The sequence below is a fragment of the Bidens hawaiensis genome, unplaced genomic scaffold (genome assembly GCF_021521415.1).
Source record: "Bidens hawaiensis isolate Kalapana, Puna unplaced genomic scaffold, B.hawaiensis_p1.1 tig00010569_1, whole genome shotgun sequence".
NCBI classification, from domain to species: domain Eukaryota; kingdom Viridiplantae; phylum Streptophyta; class Magnoliopsida; order Asterales; family Asteraceae; genus Bidens; species Bidens hawaiensis.
The window spans coordinates 29,186-46,209 of NW_027491807.1; the positions used below are offsets into that span (position 1 = coordinate 29,186).

At 34.3% G+C, this 17,024-nt stretch overlaps 1 protein-coding gene and 1 pseudogene across 2 annotated transcripts in view; both read right to left on the reverse strand.

Annotated features, from left to right (window-relative positions):
- Positions 1-9,875, reverse strand: part of LOC143535592 (uncharacterized) — a 35,799-nt pseudogene extending 25,924 nt beyond the window's left edge. Inside the window, exons 1-2 of the transcript XR_013135735.1 lie at positions 9,727-9,875; positions 9,515-9,647 (exon numbers count right to left, since the gene is read on the reverse strand). The product of XR_013135735.1 is annotated as an uncharacterized LOC143535592 (transcript). The remainder of the gene's footprint in view (positions 1-9,514; positions 9,648-9,726) is intronic.
- LOC143535593 (small ribosomal subunit protein eS25-like) overlaps positions 1-17,024 on the reverse strand; it is a 72,142-nt gene that overhangs the window by 27,096 nt on the left and 28,022 nt on the right. The gene's annotated exons all lie outside the window — the stretch shown is intronic.

Genomic DNA, 17,024 nt, shown 5'->3' on the forward strand with positions numbered 1-17,024 from the left:
TTTCTTTTTCTTTTTGACCGTAAACAAGAAAGAAAGAAAGGAAGAAGTTGTATCTTTTGTTTTGTTTACTTGAAAGTGTATTAATAATCAATGTATCTTGATCATTATTTATTATCATCATGCAATATCAAATACCAATGATGTTAGGTGATTTTGATCATGTATCCTTACCAAATACATGACATGATGTGATCAAGATTATGGGGTGTGGGGCCCACCCAAAACCGGCCCCAATTATACCTTTTTTTTATTTTTTTTTTTTTTATTTTATTTTATATTTTATAAAATATATAAACACCCCATCTTTTATAAACCATTTTATAAAAGAATACATAGTTAAATAATTATTCCAATAATAATTATTTGAATAAATAAATTAACCAATTAATTTATTTAACACTTTCAAGTAAATATTCAGAAACCCGATTTTCTGAATGTATCGTGTTCTGTATTTGTTTTATAGATCTTATCTTAACAAATATATAATTTGTGTGTGTCTAACTCGTTATTGGGTATGACCCGACTTGGATCAAACACGGCTAGCCGCATTAACCTAATTATGTGTCTCGGGCATATGGTATTCCAACATATACTAGGTCGTTACGTCTAACCGTCTATCCTATAGTCTTGTGGCTATGATACCAATCTGTAACACTCCGACCAAAGGCGGCGGAACATGCCGGGGTGCAACGTGATTGGACAAATACACAAGACACTATTTAAAGTGACAATATTTATTCAACTCATTTTATTTCAACAAATTAGTAATCAACACATATCGTTCGCACGAACAAATTGAATACAAGTAACAATTATATTATTCGTTTTACTAATACCCTAATAGTCTTGTTAACGTTTTCATCAAGTCCTCGAGTCAACAAAAGTCAAACCTGTAACATTTCATAAAATAAAGTTTGTCAACACAAAGGTTGGTGAGCAATTCATAAGTTAGAGCATATAAGTAAGTATATAGTAATAAAGAGCCACAAAACTTGTATACAAACAATAAATAAAAGCTATAAATTTGGATAAAATAGTTATCGCTAATAAGTTAGCGACACCCAACTATAAGGGGTTGCCAAATAGTTTAGGATTTTATAGACAGTTGCTAAACACATTAGCACCACCTAGCTACAAGGGGTTGCCAAGTAGTCTAGGATTTAATAGTTATCGTTAATTGCATTACGTTAACGACACCTTGCCATGAGGGGTTGCCAAATGGTCTAGGATTTATAGTTCCACCATCCAAAAGCGATAAACACATAGGCAAATAAGCATGTAATCATAGAACACAAAATCAAGCAATTATTTAGGTAAAGTATACAATCACGTTTGTGGGTTTAAGATTCAAGTAAATAAAGCATTTAGTTTGATAGGTATGAAATGTCACCCCAAAACGAAAGATGGAAAAAGGGGTATGAAAGTACTCACATCAATTGATGAACACAGAAATAAATAGATAAATAAATGAAGCTCGAACGGTAAACGAATAGATCCGACTTGAAACGATAAACACCTTAGCTAAAATAAATAATTTAATATATATTAATGAACTTGAAACCAAAATGAAACTATATTGAAAGACATTGGACGAGAAGGTTCGGTTGTTAAATCGGATTATCGGTTAATTTGTTAATGGTTAGGGACTCGTACTTAAATGACAATTAAAATAAAATAATATTATTTTATTGAGCTTTTAAATAATTAATCAATATTAAATATAAGCAAGACGGGTTTAAAACAAGGGTTCGGTTTTTATAAAAAGAAAGAATTGATAATAAAGTTTATAATAATATTATTAATGATAATAATAATTCTAAAAAGATATGATATATATATATATATGTATATATATATATTAGATAAAAATGTTAATAATAATAACAATAATTATTTTTAATAATACTAATATAGTATAATAATTATAACAATAATTATTATTAATAATAATAATGATAGTTAACGAATAAAATCTTGGTATTAATTTTAAGGTGTTATTGATAAAAGTAGTAATAATAATAAGTAATGTTGATAGTAAATAATGTTACCATACACGATTGTTGGTTCGATTTCTAAACGAGTTCACAAAATAACTATAACGATATTATTGCTAATAATTAATGATAATAATAATATGATCCTTAATAGTATTAATAACAACTTTAATATTTATAATAATAATGATAGTAATAATAGTTTTGTTACAAGATAATAGTAATAATAATAATAATCACAAAAATAATAATAATAATAATAATCTTTACGTATTATGTTAATACTAGTAGTAATAATAAATTCATCAAGTATAACAAGAAACAATACCAAAAACCGATCTAGGATGACCCGAACCCAAGACCTCTAATTTAATAACTAACGTACCAACCAAACCGAACCAAGATAACAATTTGTTAAACAACACAAAGTTAACCCACAATTGTTAATTTACCTATTAGTTGTTTGCGAGTCGTCGGAGATGAAGAAACGGAGGGTCGCCGGAGCGGCGGCCGGACAAAACGGTACAGAGAGAGACGAGGTGGAGAGAGAGACGAGGAGAGATAGAGAGAAGGAGATAGACGAGAGAGTGAGAGATGCAGTGGTACACCGGTGACCGGTTTTCGGGTCACCGGAAAAACGCGCAGTAAGGGGTGCGAGAGAGGGTGCGGCTGTGTTGTGTGAGTGTGTTGGAGGTGGTGGCCGGAGGCGGGGGTGCTCACCGGAGGCGGCGGCGGCGGCCGAGATTTGAGAGAAAGAGATGGTGGGTGGTGAGTTTATGATAGTGTTAGGGTTTGGTGTTGGGATATATTTATTGTATATTTTCAAAAACCACCCCTTAAGTTTCAATAAATGTTTAAAACAAGTTTAAAAGGTTTCTAAAGCTTATAACTAGTTTACGAAAATCATTTTAAACCCCTTAAGTTTTTCTTAACACATTATAATATGACAAAACATCGGTTATTGATGATCGAAGTATATAATAATATTATATAATAATTAAATAAGGAAATAAAATGTTGAGTCGAGTTTGCAATACAGTACGGGTTCGACGTATAATTTATTAAAATAAAACGCGAAAGAAAATCCAAAACCCGAATTTGACGAATGTCTCAGTATCCCCAACTTTTTAGAAATTTCGTCCCGAAATTAAATAAACTTAAAGAAAAAGTAATTATTAACGAATATTGTCCTTTGAATGATAATTGCATAACTAGTAAAGGGTTAATGTGAGGCGAAACCTCAAAGCACGACGACTATCACGCACAATCACATTAGACATAATGTATACACAAACAAAAACTTGAATCAACGACTTGTTGGTGATAATAATCAATGTCAATTGTACTAAAAAGTCCTAACATGTATTCACACATCGTATCATGGCAAATCAACCAAACATTTATCATATAACTTAACTTATGATCACTTAGTTCACGAGACAGATTATAGCATGTACAAACTGATTTTATTCACTAAGAAAAGATTAAGTATAAATTCTACAAAATTTACCACAGTAGAATATATGAATTAGGTTTCTCAAAAAAAATTTATAATATTTTTCTCAAACATACAAAACTCACAATAATTCAACCATTAAAGATATGTACCAACAGTTCAGCAAATTGCACAACAAACACTTGTTTAATGGTTCTATCGACTCATTTAATCTAAATTGTTCAAGACCAATTGGGTTGTCTTCAAAACTCATAATACTAACTTTCAGAACTGGAAACAACCCGTTTGGTTTTGTCATTAGGGAGTTATGGTGTCGGAAAGACAGGCCAAAATATAACTCCCCGAATCAGCTTTGACCAGTGTTTTTGTAAAATCATAAAACTATTCAAAACGTGTCCAAAAATTACAAACTTTACCTTTCTGGAAACTAGACTCATAGTGCTATATCCTAGAATCAAAAATCGTTCAGTAATCATCGTTTAACATCAATTTACATACCAATAAATAAACGAAAACGAATCTGTCAGCAAACTGTTGTCATCAAACAAGTGAAATACATACCTTTTTAACGATGAAAGAAGATGTACTAAGCTTCAATTACAAGAAATAACACTTAAAATTGAAAATCCCCAAACTTGGTTCTTAGGGTTCTTCACACTCAACACGAATCCGGCAAAAAACGAGATAGAATTGATGAAAACCGGCACCACACGTGAATTCCTCTCACAAAAATAATTAGATTCGAGCCCAGAATCAAAGGATTTCGTTAAGAATTGAGTGGGTTAGAGAAATAATGATTGAGGATTATGGCGGGTGTAAAGAGATGAAGAAGAATAATAATAAGAAGGAATGAAGACAAAGAAAAAAAGGTAGGTTAAATATGTGATCAAATTAAATTTAAGAATATGAGGGTAATTCAAAATTTTTTGAAGTAAAGAGGCGGTTGAATTTAATTTGAAATTTTGAGAGAATTGAAATTAATATGAACTAAATATGAATTTAATATATTTTTAATAATTAAAATAAAGAGTTGTTAGTGTGTGTGTGTATATATAACAACTAATTAAAACTTATATAATATAAAAAAATTGTATTTTAAATATAAAAACATATAAAATAAATACAAGTGATATTTATAGTTGCTCTAAAAGAGTTGTATAAGAGTGTAGTAATCAGTGTTAACGCCCAATAAACCATACTTTCATTAGTGGGTCATACTAGTTCTTGATCGGTGTTAGTGTCCCATTATAACATCTATTATGTCACAATTGCTCTAAAAGAGTTGTATAGGACTGTCATTAGTCATGGTTAGGTGTTAACGCCTGAAACACACCATAATTTCGTCAATAGACCTTATTTGGCCTTGATTTGTGTCAATGGCCCAACATGTTATACATTTATCAATGGGCCTTGATTGGTATTAGTGGTCATTATAGCATCTATCATGTCCCCGTTGCTACAAGAGGGTTGTATATGAGTGTAGTGAGCCATAGGCATGTGTCAACGCCCGATAACATGTCATACTTTTATTAATAGGCCATATTGGGCCTTGATTGTTGTTAATGGCCAATATCATCTCTATCATGTCATAGTTATGTTAACAGGTTGTATAGGAGTGTAGTGAGTCATAATTGGTCGTCATACTTTGCATTAATGGGCCGTCTTGGGCCTTGATTGTTGTTAGTGACCCATTGTAATCTCTATCATATCATAGTTGTTTTAAAAGGGTTGAATATGAGTTTAGTGAGTCATGGTTTGGTTACGCCCAATAATATGTCATACTTTCATCAATGGGCCTTATTGGACCTTAACTGGTGTTTGTGGCCCATAATAGCCTTTATCACATCATAGTTGCTCTAAGAAGGTTGTATAGGAATGTCATTAGTCATAGTTAGATGTTAATGACCAATAACATATGATACTTTCATCAATAGGTCTTATTGGGCCTTGTTGGTGTTAGTTGCCCATTATAGCCTTTTTTATGTCATAGTCGCTCTAATAAGCCATATTAGTGCTTGTAATCTCTTAGTGGCCTATTATGGCATGTGATATGTAACATTAGATATTTAAGGGTTTATCGTGTTATAGGGAGTCGTATTAGATCATAATAGACAAATACAAGTCATACATGTCCTAATGGGCCATAATGGGCCTTAAAAATGGCCCATAATGCATATAATTTTAAATTGGGTCTTAAGAGGTACAACTCACCTAATCCGTCGATATACATTAAACATAGGGGTGGCAAATGGGTTGAGTTGGGTTGAAACGGGTTATGGGTCGGAACGGGTTAGGGTCGAAACGTGTCAGGGTTGGAACGGGTCAACTAATAAAAAGGTTGTTATGGTTCGGGTCGGAACGGGTCAGGGTCAAAAGGTTCGGGTTATAACGGGTCCGTGTCAAATTGGGTCAAGGTCGGAACGGGTCAAAACGGGTCTCGAGTCTTTTTTTTTTTGAACAATGACAACGGAGGAAATGTTTTAGTTTTATCATTAAAATTCATGTTCCAGTCCAGTTCGTTTCAGCACTTAACAACTCATTTTACAGCAAACAACATGCTAAACAGCTTGTTTCAGCGATTTTTCATTCCGTTTCAGCACTTAACAGCTCGTTTTAACAGCAAACAGCATGTTAAACAGCTCGTTTCAGCAAGTTTTCAGTTTGTTTCAGCACGTAACAGCTCGTTTTTACAGCAAACATTATGTTAAACAGCTCGTTTCATCGATTTTTCAGTCCGTTTCAGCACTTAACAGCTCGTTTCAGCACTTAACAACTCGTTTTTACAGCAAACAACATGCTAAACAGCTCGTTTCAGCGATTTTTCAGTCCGTTTCAGCACTTAACAGCTCGTTTTAACAGCAAACAGCATGTTAAACAGCTCGTTTCAGCAAGTTTTTAGTTCGTTTCAGCATATAACAGCTCGTTTTTACAGCAAACATCATGTTAAACAGCTCGTTTCATCGATTTTTCAGTCCGTTTCAGCACTTAACTGCTCGTTTCAGCACGTTTTGACAAATTTTGCAGCAATTCAACAATAAAAAATCAACAGTTCAGCTCGTTTTTGCCCGTTTCAGCAGGTTACATAACAAATACTTCAAAACGTTTTGTGTTTTTAATCCAGAAAACAAGTATAGACAAACGTTTAGTGTTTTCAAAACTAGTATGCAAGTATGTCCGTGTTTTCAATCCAAAACCTGGTTTCACATGTAACAGAGTTTTCTCAAAACCAAATGAATGCATTTGACTCGTTAACTGTTATCTAGTACAAGTGTTTTAAGTTATGAGAGTATGTTCAACAACACATGACTCTAAGACCCACGTATGAACTCACACACAAACACAAACTTGACCCAACGAATCGTTGGTGATAATAAGTAATGTCAACAGTACCGAAAGTCCTAACATGTATCCACACATCATATCATGGCAAAGCAACCAAATATTCATCATACAACTTAACTTATGATCATTCAGTTCACGAGACAGATCCTGGCATGTACAAACTGATTTTATTCACAAAGAAAAGATTAAGGATAAATTCTACAAAATTTACCACAGTATGATATATGAATCAGGTTTCTCAAACAATTTTTATTATATTTTTCTCAAGCATAGAAAACTCACAATAATTCAACCATTACAGATAGGTACTAAGAGTTCAGCAGATTGCGCAACAAAAACTAGTTTAATGGTTCTATCAACTCATTAAACCAAATTGTGTAAGACCAATTGGGTTATCTTTTAAACTCATAATACTAAGTTCCAGAAGTACAACCAACCCGTTTGGGTTTGTCATTAGGGAGTTATGGTATCCGAAAAATGGACCAGAATATAACTCCCCGAATCAGCTTTGACATATGTTTTTGTAAAATCATAAAAGGTATTCAATACTCATCCAAAAATTACAAAATTTACCTTTCTGGAAACTAGACTCGGAATACTATATCCTAAAATCAAAAATAGATCAATAATCATAATTTAACAGCGAGTTACAGACCAATCAATAAATGAGAACGAATCTGTCAGCCAACTGTTCTCAACAAAACTCAAACCCTAACATGTTTATGACATCACTAGGGTTCTAATTAATCATGTTAAAAACCCCCGTTAGAAAATATAAATCCAACAATTATAAAAATTAAAGATTCAAAAATGTCACTTGCAACTTGTATCAAGATTGTTTAAATTAGAACGAATACTAATCGATTGAATCCAAGACCTAATTGCTTACATTCAAACTCTCGAACACCCAAATTTCTCAAAATTAAAGTTAAATCACCTACCTAGCCAAGATGAGCTTCAATCGATGTTAATGAGTGATGAAAGTATTAGCAGCAGGTGATGGATTAGGGTTCAGATTGGTTACTGAAGGGTGGATGTCTGGTTGGTCACACAAAAGAATTAGAATGTGGCTATTAATTATCAATAGTCACACTTTTGTTTTAATGTAACTGTTAGCTTTTAGCCATACATAAAAATTTATAAGTGGCTATAAAATAATGCTTTATGGTCACATAAACCCCTTAAGTGTGACCACATGTATAAGCTTTTAGCCACATATGAAACAATTAAAGTGTGGCCATTTACTACTAACGGTCACACGTTTTGTTTGCTGTCACCGTTAATTTTTAGCCACATATAAAACTTATAAGTGGCTAACAAACAATACTCTATGGTCACATATACCCGTAAGTGTGGCCATATGTATTAGTTTTTAACCACATCGTTATCAAACTACTGTGAGCGTAGATCATATTTGGCCATAGTTTACTAAGTGTGGCAAGTAAAAGTCACATTTTTTATGAAAGTGTGGCTAACGGTTTCGAACAACTGCGTTTTTTGTCACACGAATTGAAAAAGTGTGGCTAAATGTTCCAGCAGGTGTGATTTTTTGCCATAAAAATCTAATTTATGTGGCTAAAGGTTCTAACAGGTGTGTTTTTTGCCACACGAATTGAAAAAGTGTGGCTAAATGTTCCAGCAGGTGTGATTTTTTGCCACAAAAATCTAATTTATGTGGCTAAAGGTTCTAACAGGTGTGTTTTTAGTCACACGAATAACAAATGTGTGGCGAAAGCGACCTTTAGCCACACATTTAGACCGAGGTGTGGCAAACCGCCCAGAGCATTTATGGCTAAAAGCCAATATTCACGTAGTGAAGATAACAAAATTGGTTGAGGTGCAATATTTATTCATACTTTGAATTTAAAAAAAAATGAATAAATTGTTTACCAGTGTTGTAGTACTCGCTAAGCACTAGTCGGCCAGTAGCGTACCAATTAGCGATTAATCAGATTGGAATATTTATATGTAATTTCTACTTTTATATGTACACACACACATTTTTATATGTAAAATTTTGAAGTAGACAGGTTTCAACACCACCTCAACCCATTCAAGACCAAAATCATTTGATCGAAAAATGGACGGAATTAGGGTCAATTAGCGATTAATGTCCCCGATTACCTAAAATTTAATCTACAGGGTAGCGATTAGTCGCCTATTATTTTCCAATATTTACAACCATGTCGCTTATTTTCCAAACCTACACATGTGCAGCTAAACGACTAAAATTAAAAAAAATAAACGAGCGAATTATTTTGATAAGGATTTGTATATAAGTACAAATTTTAAATAATGAAACATTGATAACCTCAAGCTCTCAACCTGCCAGCATATATCCATATACAACCTCCTGTAACCTTATATATGTTAGAGAATATTATAGAAGTATATATTATTAGAGTTTTAGTATAATAGTGTTACCATAATTTTGGGATTGTATTTAATTATGTTTCATTATATTTATCTCATTATACTCATATATATAGTTGATTAATAATACATTACATCTTACGGGGTTTTCATTATTTCACAATATAATGCACATTCATACAAGCATGATATGTTCTTGCAGTTTAATAATCATGTAGCTTTTATATATCAGTAAAGTGGTAGGTAAACATGCAATAATCAATCATCTGAAAAAGCCTTTATTATTTAGAGACAAATATAATATATGATCAGAAACCCTAAAGCTAATCGACTCAGTTGAAATGAATACCAGGTAAGGTTTGCCTTCAGCGGTGCGATTAATGACAATTTCATCAAACGGGATTCTAATAAGTTGATGTACGAGTGCATACTGCAACAGCCGGCTCACAAGTGCCTTCTTTTGGTCTTCAACTTTCACAAACCTAACTTAATTAATTCATGAGGCTACTAATATTTGTAATAATAATAATAATAATAATACGTATTACTATTCTACAGTACCTGATGATAGAAGAAGAGTGTTGTTGGTGGTGGTGTTGAGGAAGAAGAGACATGGCGATAGTAAATTCGTCTGGTGATGGGTCCCACTGTGATACGTTGGCTAACCATCTCTGCACACACCCTTCCATCTTTGTTTTCAAGGATCATGATTGATGCCGATAATGATGACTTTGGTTGTTTGGTACCACTTGTAGTACCCGCGCCAATGTTGTTGGGGTTGTTTGGTACCACTTGTAATAGAAAAAAGTATTAATAATTGCAAACGTTTCCTAATTATAAAATAAAAATAATCTTAAACAAAGAATATTGTGAACGGGCAATATACTCGTTCTTGTTTTAAACCGTAAAAAATAATAAATCAACCTATAAAAACATTGGTTTCTCCTTCAGCGGCTATTATCCGTTCTTGTATCAAACTGTAATCTCATCACCTATTTTTTATATTTATTTAATCTATATCAATGTGAGTGGGCCTACTCTTAACATTTTGTTTATGTTTTTGCTCACAAGCTAATGGTGTCAAGATGTTACAACTCTAGTAAGAGATGTGGTTTGTAACTTATGTTATTTAATCCAAACGGTGTCATGTGACTCCACCGAAGATGCTCTTTATTATATAGATATAGATGGAAACTGATTATCTAGAAGTGCTAGGGCTTTAGTTTTTCCATTAGCTTATATGATATAAACCCAATAAATGATTCAATAATTGAGTTCAGAGTTTCAACATGCTTAAATAATAAAATGTGATTCGGATTGCCTCGTGTGGTGTGTAAATATCGTTAAGAGGAATCTTTAAGTATCCAATTTTCATCTACATCAACAAGTTTAAGATCTCAAATTCTAAATGCGATAGTTTGAACACCATGTAGTTTGTTTTTAGTGCATTGATTACATGCAACTGATCACATATTTATTAACCTTTAATTTATCTATAGGTTACACACATACCTTTTTAAATTTAGATTTATCATGGTACACGAAACAATAGTAACTAGTATGATAAAGATACTAGAATATATAGTTTTACGTTAAGACATCTAGTGTTAAATATTTCTTTCTATACCATCTCACGAGCTACAAAGTTTAGTGCATCTTTCTTCTTGACTAATCTTATGTAGCTACACACGTAATACATGACCATGATGGCAAGAGAGCACACACAATTGCGTATCCAATCCACTTAAGTTCAGAAGGAAAAGATAAAATCAGGTAAAGAGAACACCGCTAGAATTTCCGAGAAGTAAAAAGTAAATTTTAAGAGCATATGATGCATAATAGAGACCTCTGTATTTCCGAAAGAATCATTTGTATAAAGCAGAATCCATGAAGTCTTTATCACAATGCTCAATGCAATAAGTGACATTATTATAAAAAAACAACGGGTTTCAAGGATAGCAGTTTAAAAGTTGGAATTTGATCATCTGATTAAAGACTATCAATGATACATAGATGATGAAAATGGTTTTGGCATATATGTATTTAATTTTTTTTATTGATCGTACAACCTGACATAATAAAAGCCAAACATAAATAAGAAAATAGAGAGATATAGTAAAAAAAATTATCAAGAGAAAAAAATTATTACTTACATATTAATGATACGTAACAAGTTTTAACCATCTAATATAAGCGCATTAACCTAGTTTTTTAAATCACAACTACATATATTCTTTGGTAACAAATTGACACTCATGTTTACAATATGAACAACAATATAGTATACATTGTATTTATTTTTAACAAATTGACACTACCTGTTTCCGATAATGAAAAGTGGTTTTAGAAATAGAAAGAAAGGAACTTTATTGAGAATGTTTCTTAACTTGTTTACGAGTGTAGAACATATATATATATATATATATATATATATATATATAAGTCCACCTGGTAAATGTATGACGATTTCTTGTCGGGACCAAATCCCTGGGGTATAAATGGTGATTCAAAAGGAAGATATTAAAGTAATTTCTTCTATATTTCCACGCTATGGATGTGATTTTGGGTTAAAGCGGCCACTCATTTTGTCATTGAATCATTGATCACAATGGGTTTCACCAGCATTTCACATATCTTTTTATTAGACAGAACGGTCAATCACTTTTGACTTTTCCTTTTTCTTTTAGGGATATGATTATTCTCAACATATTATTACTCGATTAGGCCTCACTTTTGACCACATGTGGTCCCACCACTAGATTACTACTATCTTTGTCTAATAGTAAATAGAGTTAATTACATGAAATAGTCCTTATGGTATTCACTGTTTTTGGTTTGAGTATCTAACTTTGAAACGTTACATATAACATATTATGCTATTTTTAACCATCTAGAATATTAACCAAAGCATGTTTTGTCTCAAAATAATGCACAATGCAACGTAATCAAATTCACCTGAAAAACGTGTCCAAAAAAACATTGTCATCAGAACCAGCATTGACAATCGTTTCTCACTGATTTTGAAAAACATGTTGAGAAACTTTTAATAAGATCCAAAAAGGTTTCATGCCAGGAATGGAGAACGATACAATGTCTAAACCCACTAGACAAATCGGTTAAGAAGCTATTGCCACAAAGTCGCCATGATGCGACACAATGAAATTTCACATTCTGATGTCTTTCCTAGACAACCACTTGATCATAAGAAGTTAAAAACAGAAAACATAACTAAAGAACAATTTTATCAATACCCATACTATATCAGAAGACCAACATCACATTCATGTATGTTTGCCTGAATTAGTTCTTATAAACACCTTAATCGCAATTCATAAAGCCATGTTCTTTTTCCTGGTAAACAACCCTCCTCCAACCCTTGGAAAGTTTCTAAGGCTTCCAAAGGTTAGGTGTTTACTTCAAATTATTTATTTTACTTTTATGGTGAACTTGCTAAGAGGGCATGAAAAATAACAATTCGCCATCGATATAACACTAGCTGTCGTCACTCACGAGGTCGTTTAATCCTGAAATATTTAAGTTATAAAATGACGATTGATCTTTATTAAATGTGTGACACTATAATAATATCTCTTTAATAAAAGGCTACAAGTTTTTTCACTTGTCATTCCTACATTAAACCTCATCTTTTTTAATAAATTTATAATAGTAAAATAATAGCTACCATTCTTAAAATTTGTTAAGTTAATATTTACTTCACATTTTTTTTTCCAAACATTTGATATTTATAATTAATTTTTACTTCAAAATTGTTTTAAAGACTATTATACAACGATTGTATTGATAGCGTTTAACGGATTTATTGTTTCTTGTATACTGATTATTTATTAAATATTATATTTTCAAGAACTACTCGTGTAGTATGCGGGCCTCAAACTAGTGACATATATATATATACACGCACACACACACCGTTAACTCCTAACACGAATTCACCAACTCTTTGTTCGCACTAAAGGCCACTTGGGCCTAGCATATAAATAGTGCATGCCAAGACCAGTTTGGCAGACGAGGACTAATCACAACTTGTGTATGTCTTTCCAACTCCACAAATGGATCAATATCTACACATAGGATGATCCCCAGGCTAGTGCGTGGGTTTCTACACATCACATGCACACCAACAAATTTCACACCACTTTCTACCAAGAGCACTCACAAGACATATGACTAAGTTATGTTTCATCAACAACATAACTAATTAAAAACATAAACACATCACTTTTACTAATAATAAACCATTAATTTACACCAAGTTTCTGTTGGGTTTCAACGGTAGTTCGGAACGAAAACGATCAAGTATTTTAAACTCGTTTTAGTTAATAATTCGTTTAATAGTTATTAATCAATATTAATAATCAAAGATATAAACGAGTTATAAAAACGCAGCGGATATTAACGATTTAAACGAACCAAAAACGAAACCCAAAACCCGGATCCGATTACAACGTTAAACGAATACGATAAATATAAATAAACAACCATAGATTAGTTTTCGATATACCTCGGTTATCGAAACCGGGAAGACACCGAGGGATTAACAAATAAGCTAGATCTGGACACAAAAGAAGCCGACAACAGCTCCGACGGCAGATGGCGGCGGAGGGCGGCGGCGACTTGTCGGAACAGCAGCAGTAGCTTCGTTTCAGCAGTGTATAGCAGCGCCGGAGCTCCAGAGGAGGCGGCGGTGGTGTTCAGTGATGACTCGAAGCAGCGGCGGCCAGAAACGGAGCTCACCGGAAAAACGTACTCGCCGGAAGTGTACTGTAGACAGACGGACAGAAGCAGGGAGCAGCAACAGTGATTGTATGATGGTGGTATGCAACTGTGTAAGCTAGAGAAGATGATAAGGACGAAGTTCCGGCGGCCGGAATTAGTTGCCGGAAAACCGATTACCGGAATTCGGCGCCGGAAAACATGGCAGCTAGGGTTCTTTGATGTTTGGTGTTGGTTCAATATAATAAGAATATCTTATCTTATATATAGTAGTTTTGTTAGGGTTTAATCATATTAAACCAATTGGGCTTGAGCCCAATTAACCAAATAAAGTCTTTAACCATCATCCGGTCCATCTAGTCTTTTGTGTCGAGCCCAATTAACATTTAAGTGGGCTTATATATTTCGTTAACCCTCGGTGTAACTCATACCGGGTCGTATTCGGGTCGGTCGTGTTGACTTGACCTGAACCGACCATTAAATCCAACAGTCTCCCACTTGGACGGATTTGGGTCAAGTATCACAACGCTGACAGCCAGAGGCGTTCTAGCTACACATAGCTGTCCCCAACCGAATATGACATTTTAAATCCATAACCAAAGTATCTTGGAATACCTTATTGCAAGAAAATGAATTTATAGTAATCGTTGTCATCTATCCTTTCTGTATAAGACATTAATTGAACAATGAGACATGGATCAAGTCAATCTCATATGGCGTTCAATTATTGTAGTTCTCGATATAGAGTCAAAGTGGTCCAATCAACACACAGTTAGTTTGGGTGATACCTCACACTTTACCAGTTTGAATCAACGAGGGCGCCATTATGTCTAACTGTTACATCTTAATATAAGAGTACAGAATCCCATCTTGACTATATACAACTCCCACTGAACTCCAGAACATTCCCAATCAATGCTTTTATGGCTGGCAGTTACGCAACAGCGGTTAACATGATCAAAGAATATTCATCGGTAAACGAAAGTTCTAATATGTATCTCAGGTCTAAGGATACTAAATGAGCATACTATTATCAAAACATCTTATGATCAAGATCCATGAAGATGATTTGATGCGAGTTACATCCAACGTCATTCATAATGAGGTCTGTGAGTTTGGAAGTCAACTACTTGATTCCAAAGTCAGAATAGTCTTAATTCAGAATCGCTCCCACGAGTCTGACCGACTACGGATAATTTAGAATACAATATTCACGGATTAAACGTATTAAAATGAACATAGTTGTATTATTCAACGTTTGCATTTAACCATTAAATCAAAAGTGAACAGAGAAGTACAACTGATTAAACGTCCATACATCCAAATACTAAATCAAAATAAGTCACTAGCAAGTCTAAGCCCGATAGCATCTCTATGCTGATCATGCTTGTCCTGAGTCATCGGCTTAGTGAACGGGTCAGCTAGATTTTGATCTGTGTCTACTTTGCTTATCATGATGTCACCTCGTTCCAATATTTCCCGAATAAGATGGAACTTCCTTAGAATGTGCTTGGTTCTGTGATGAGACCTTGGCTCTTTGGCTTGAGCAATAGCACCTGTGTTATCACAGAATATCTCGATTGGTTTGTGAATACTCGGAACCACATCGAGATCGGTGATGAACTTCTTCATCCAAGCAGCCTCCTTAGCAGCATCTGATGCAGCTATATATTCGGATTCGGTGGTAGAATCCGCCACTACACTCTGCTTGGAGCTCTTCCAATAAATAGCTCCTTCATTGAGAGTTAAAACGAAACCCGACTGTGAGCGAGAGTCATCTCGGTCAGTCTGGAAGCTAGCATCAGTGTAACACTTTACAGTGATCTCCTCTTCCACTCCCCCAAACACCAAGAACATGTCTTTGGTTCTATTCAAGTACCTTAGAATGTTCTTCACAGCAGTCCAATAGGCAATGCCAGGACACTGTTGAAAACGACTGGTCATGCTCAAGGCATACGAGACGTCAGGTCTAGTACACAACATAGCATACATGATAGAGCCAACCGCAGAAGCATATGGAATTGCTTGCATACGTTTAGATTCAATGTCCGTTCCCGGAGATTGCGATTTGCTCAACACGGTTCCATTAGTCATTGGAACAGCTCCTTTCTTGGAGTTTTCCATTGAGAAGCGTGCCATTACTTTGTCTATGTATGTACTTTGACTTAGCCCTAGAATCCGCTTAGATCTATCTCTATAGATCTTTATTCCCAGAATATGTGCGGCTTCTCCAAGATCTTTCATTGCAAAACAAGATTTCAACCATTACTTAACTTCCTTAAGCGTAGGAATGTTGTTTCCAATGATCAGTATGTCATCCACATACAAGATGAGGAATGATATAGTGCTCCCACTAGCCTTTCTGTAAACACAAGGTTCATCTTCATTTTTGACAAAACCAAACTCTTTGATTTTCTCGTCAAAGTGAAGGTTCCAGCTTCGAGATGCCTGTTTAAGCCCATAAATGGACTTGTTCAATTTGCAAACCCTATTAGGATATTTTTGATCGACAAAACCTTCAGGCTGAACCATATAGACATCTTCAGAAAGATGTCCATTAAGGAAAGCGGTTTTGACATCCATTTGCCATATCTCATAATCATAGTATGCAGCAATGGCAAGCAATATCCTAATTGACTTGGTCATAGCAACGGGCGAAAAAGTTTCATCATAGTCAACACCTTGAGTTTGAGTGAAACCTTTCGCGACTAGCCGTGCCTTGTAGGTTTGCACATTTCCATGCATGTCGGTTTTCTTCATGAAAATCCATTTGCTCCCTACTTCCCGACAATCGGGGGTAGCTCAACCAAGTTCCAAACTTGGTTATCATGCATGGAATGCATCTCAGCGTTCATGGCAACTTGCCATTTCTTGGATTCCGGATCCAAGATAGCAGATTTGTAGTTAGTAGGCTCGTCTCCAGACTCGGCTACTAATAAGACTTCGGGACCATCTAGATGACATAAGTATCTAGAATTTGGTACGGGAGTCCTACTACTTCTGCGAACGCTTGTGTTCACATCTGATGTATCAGCAACAACAACTTGTTGATCAGACTCTCCAACTTCCTCAGCGGTTGGTTGTGGATCTTGAATTTCTTCAAGATCGACAATGTTATGTCCAGT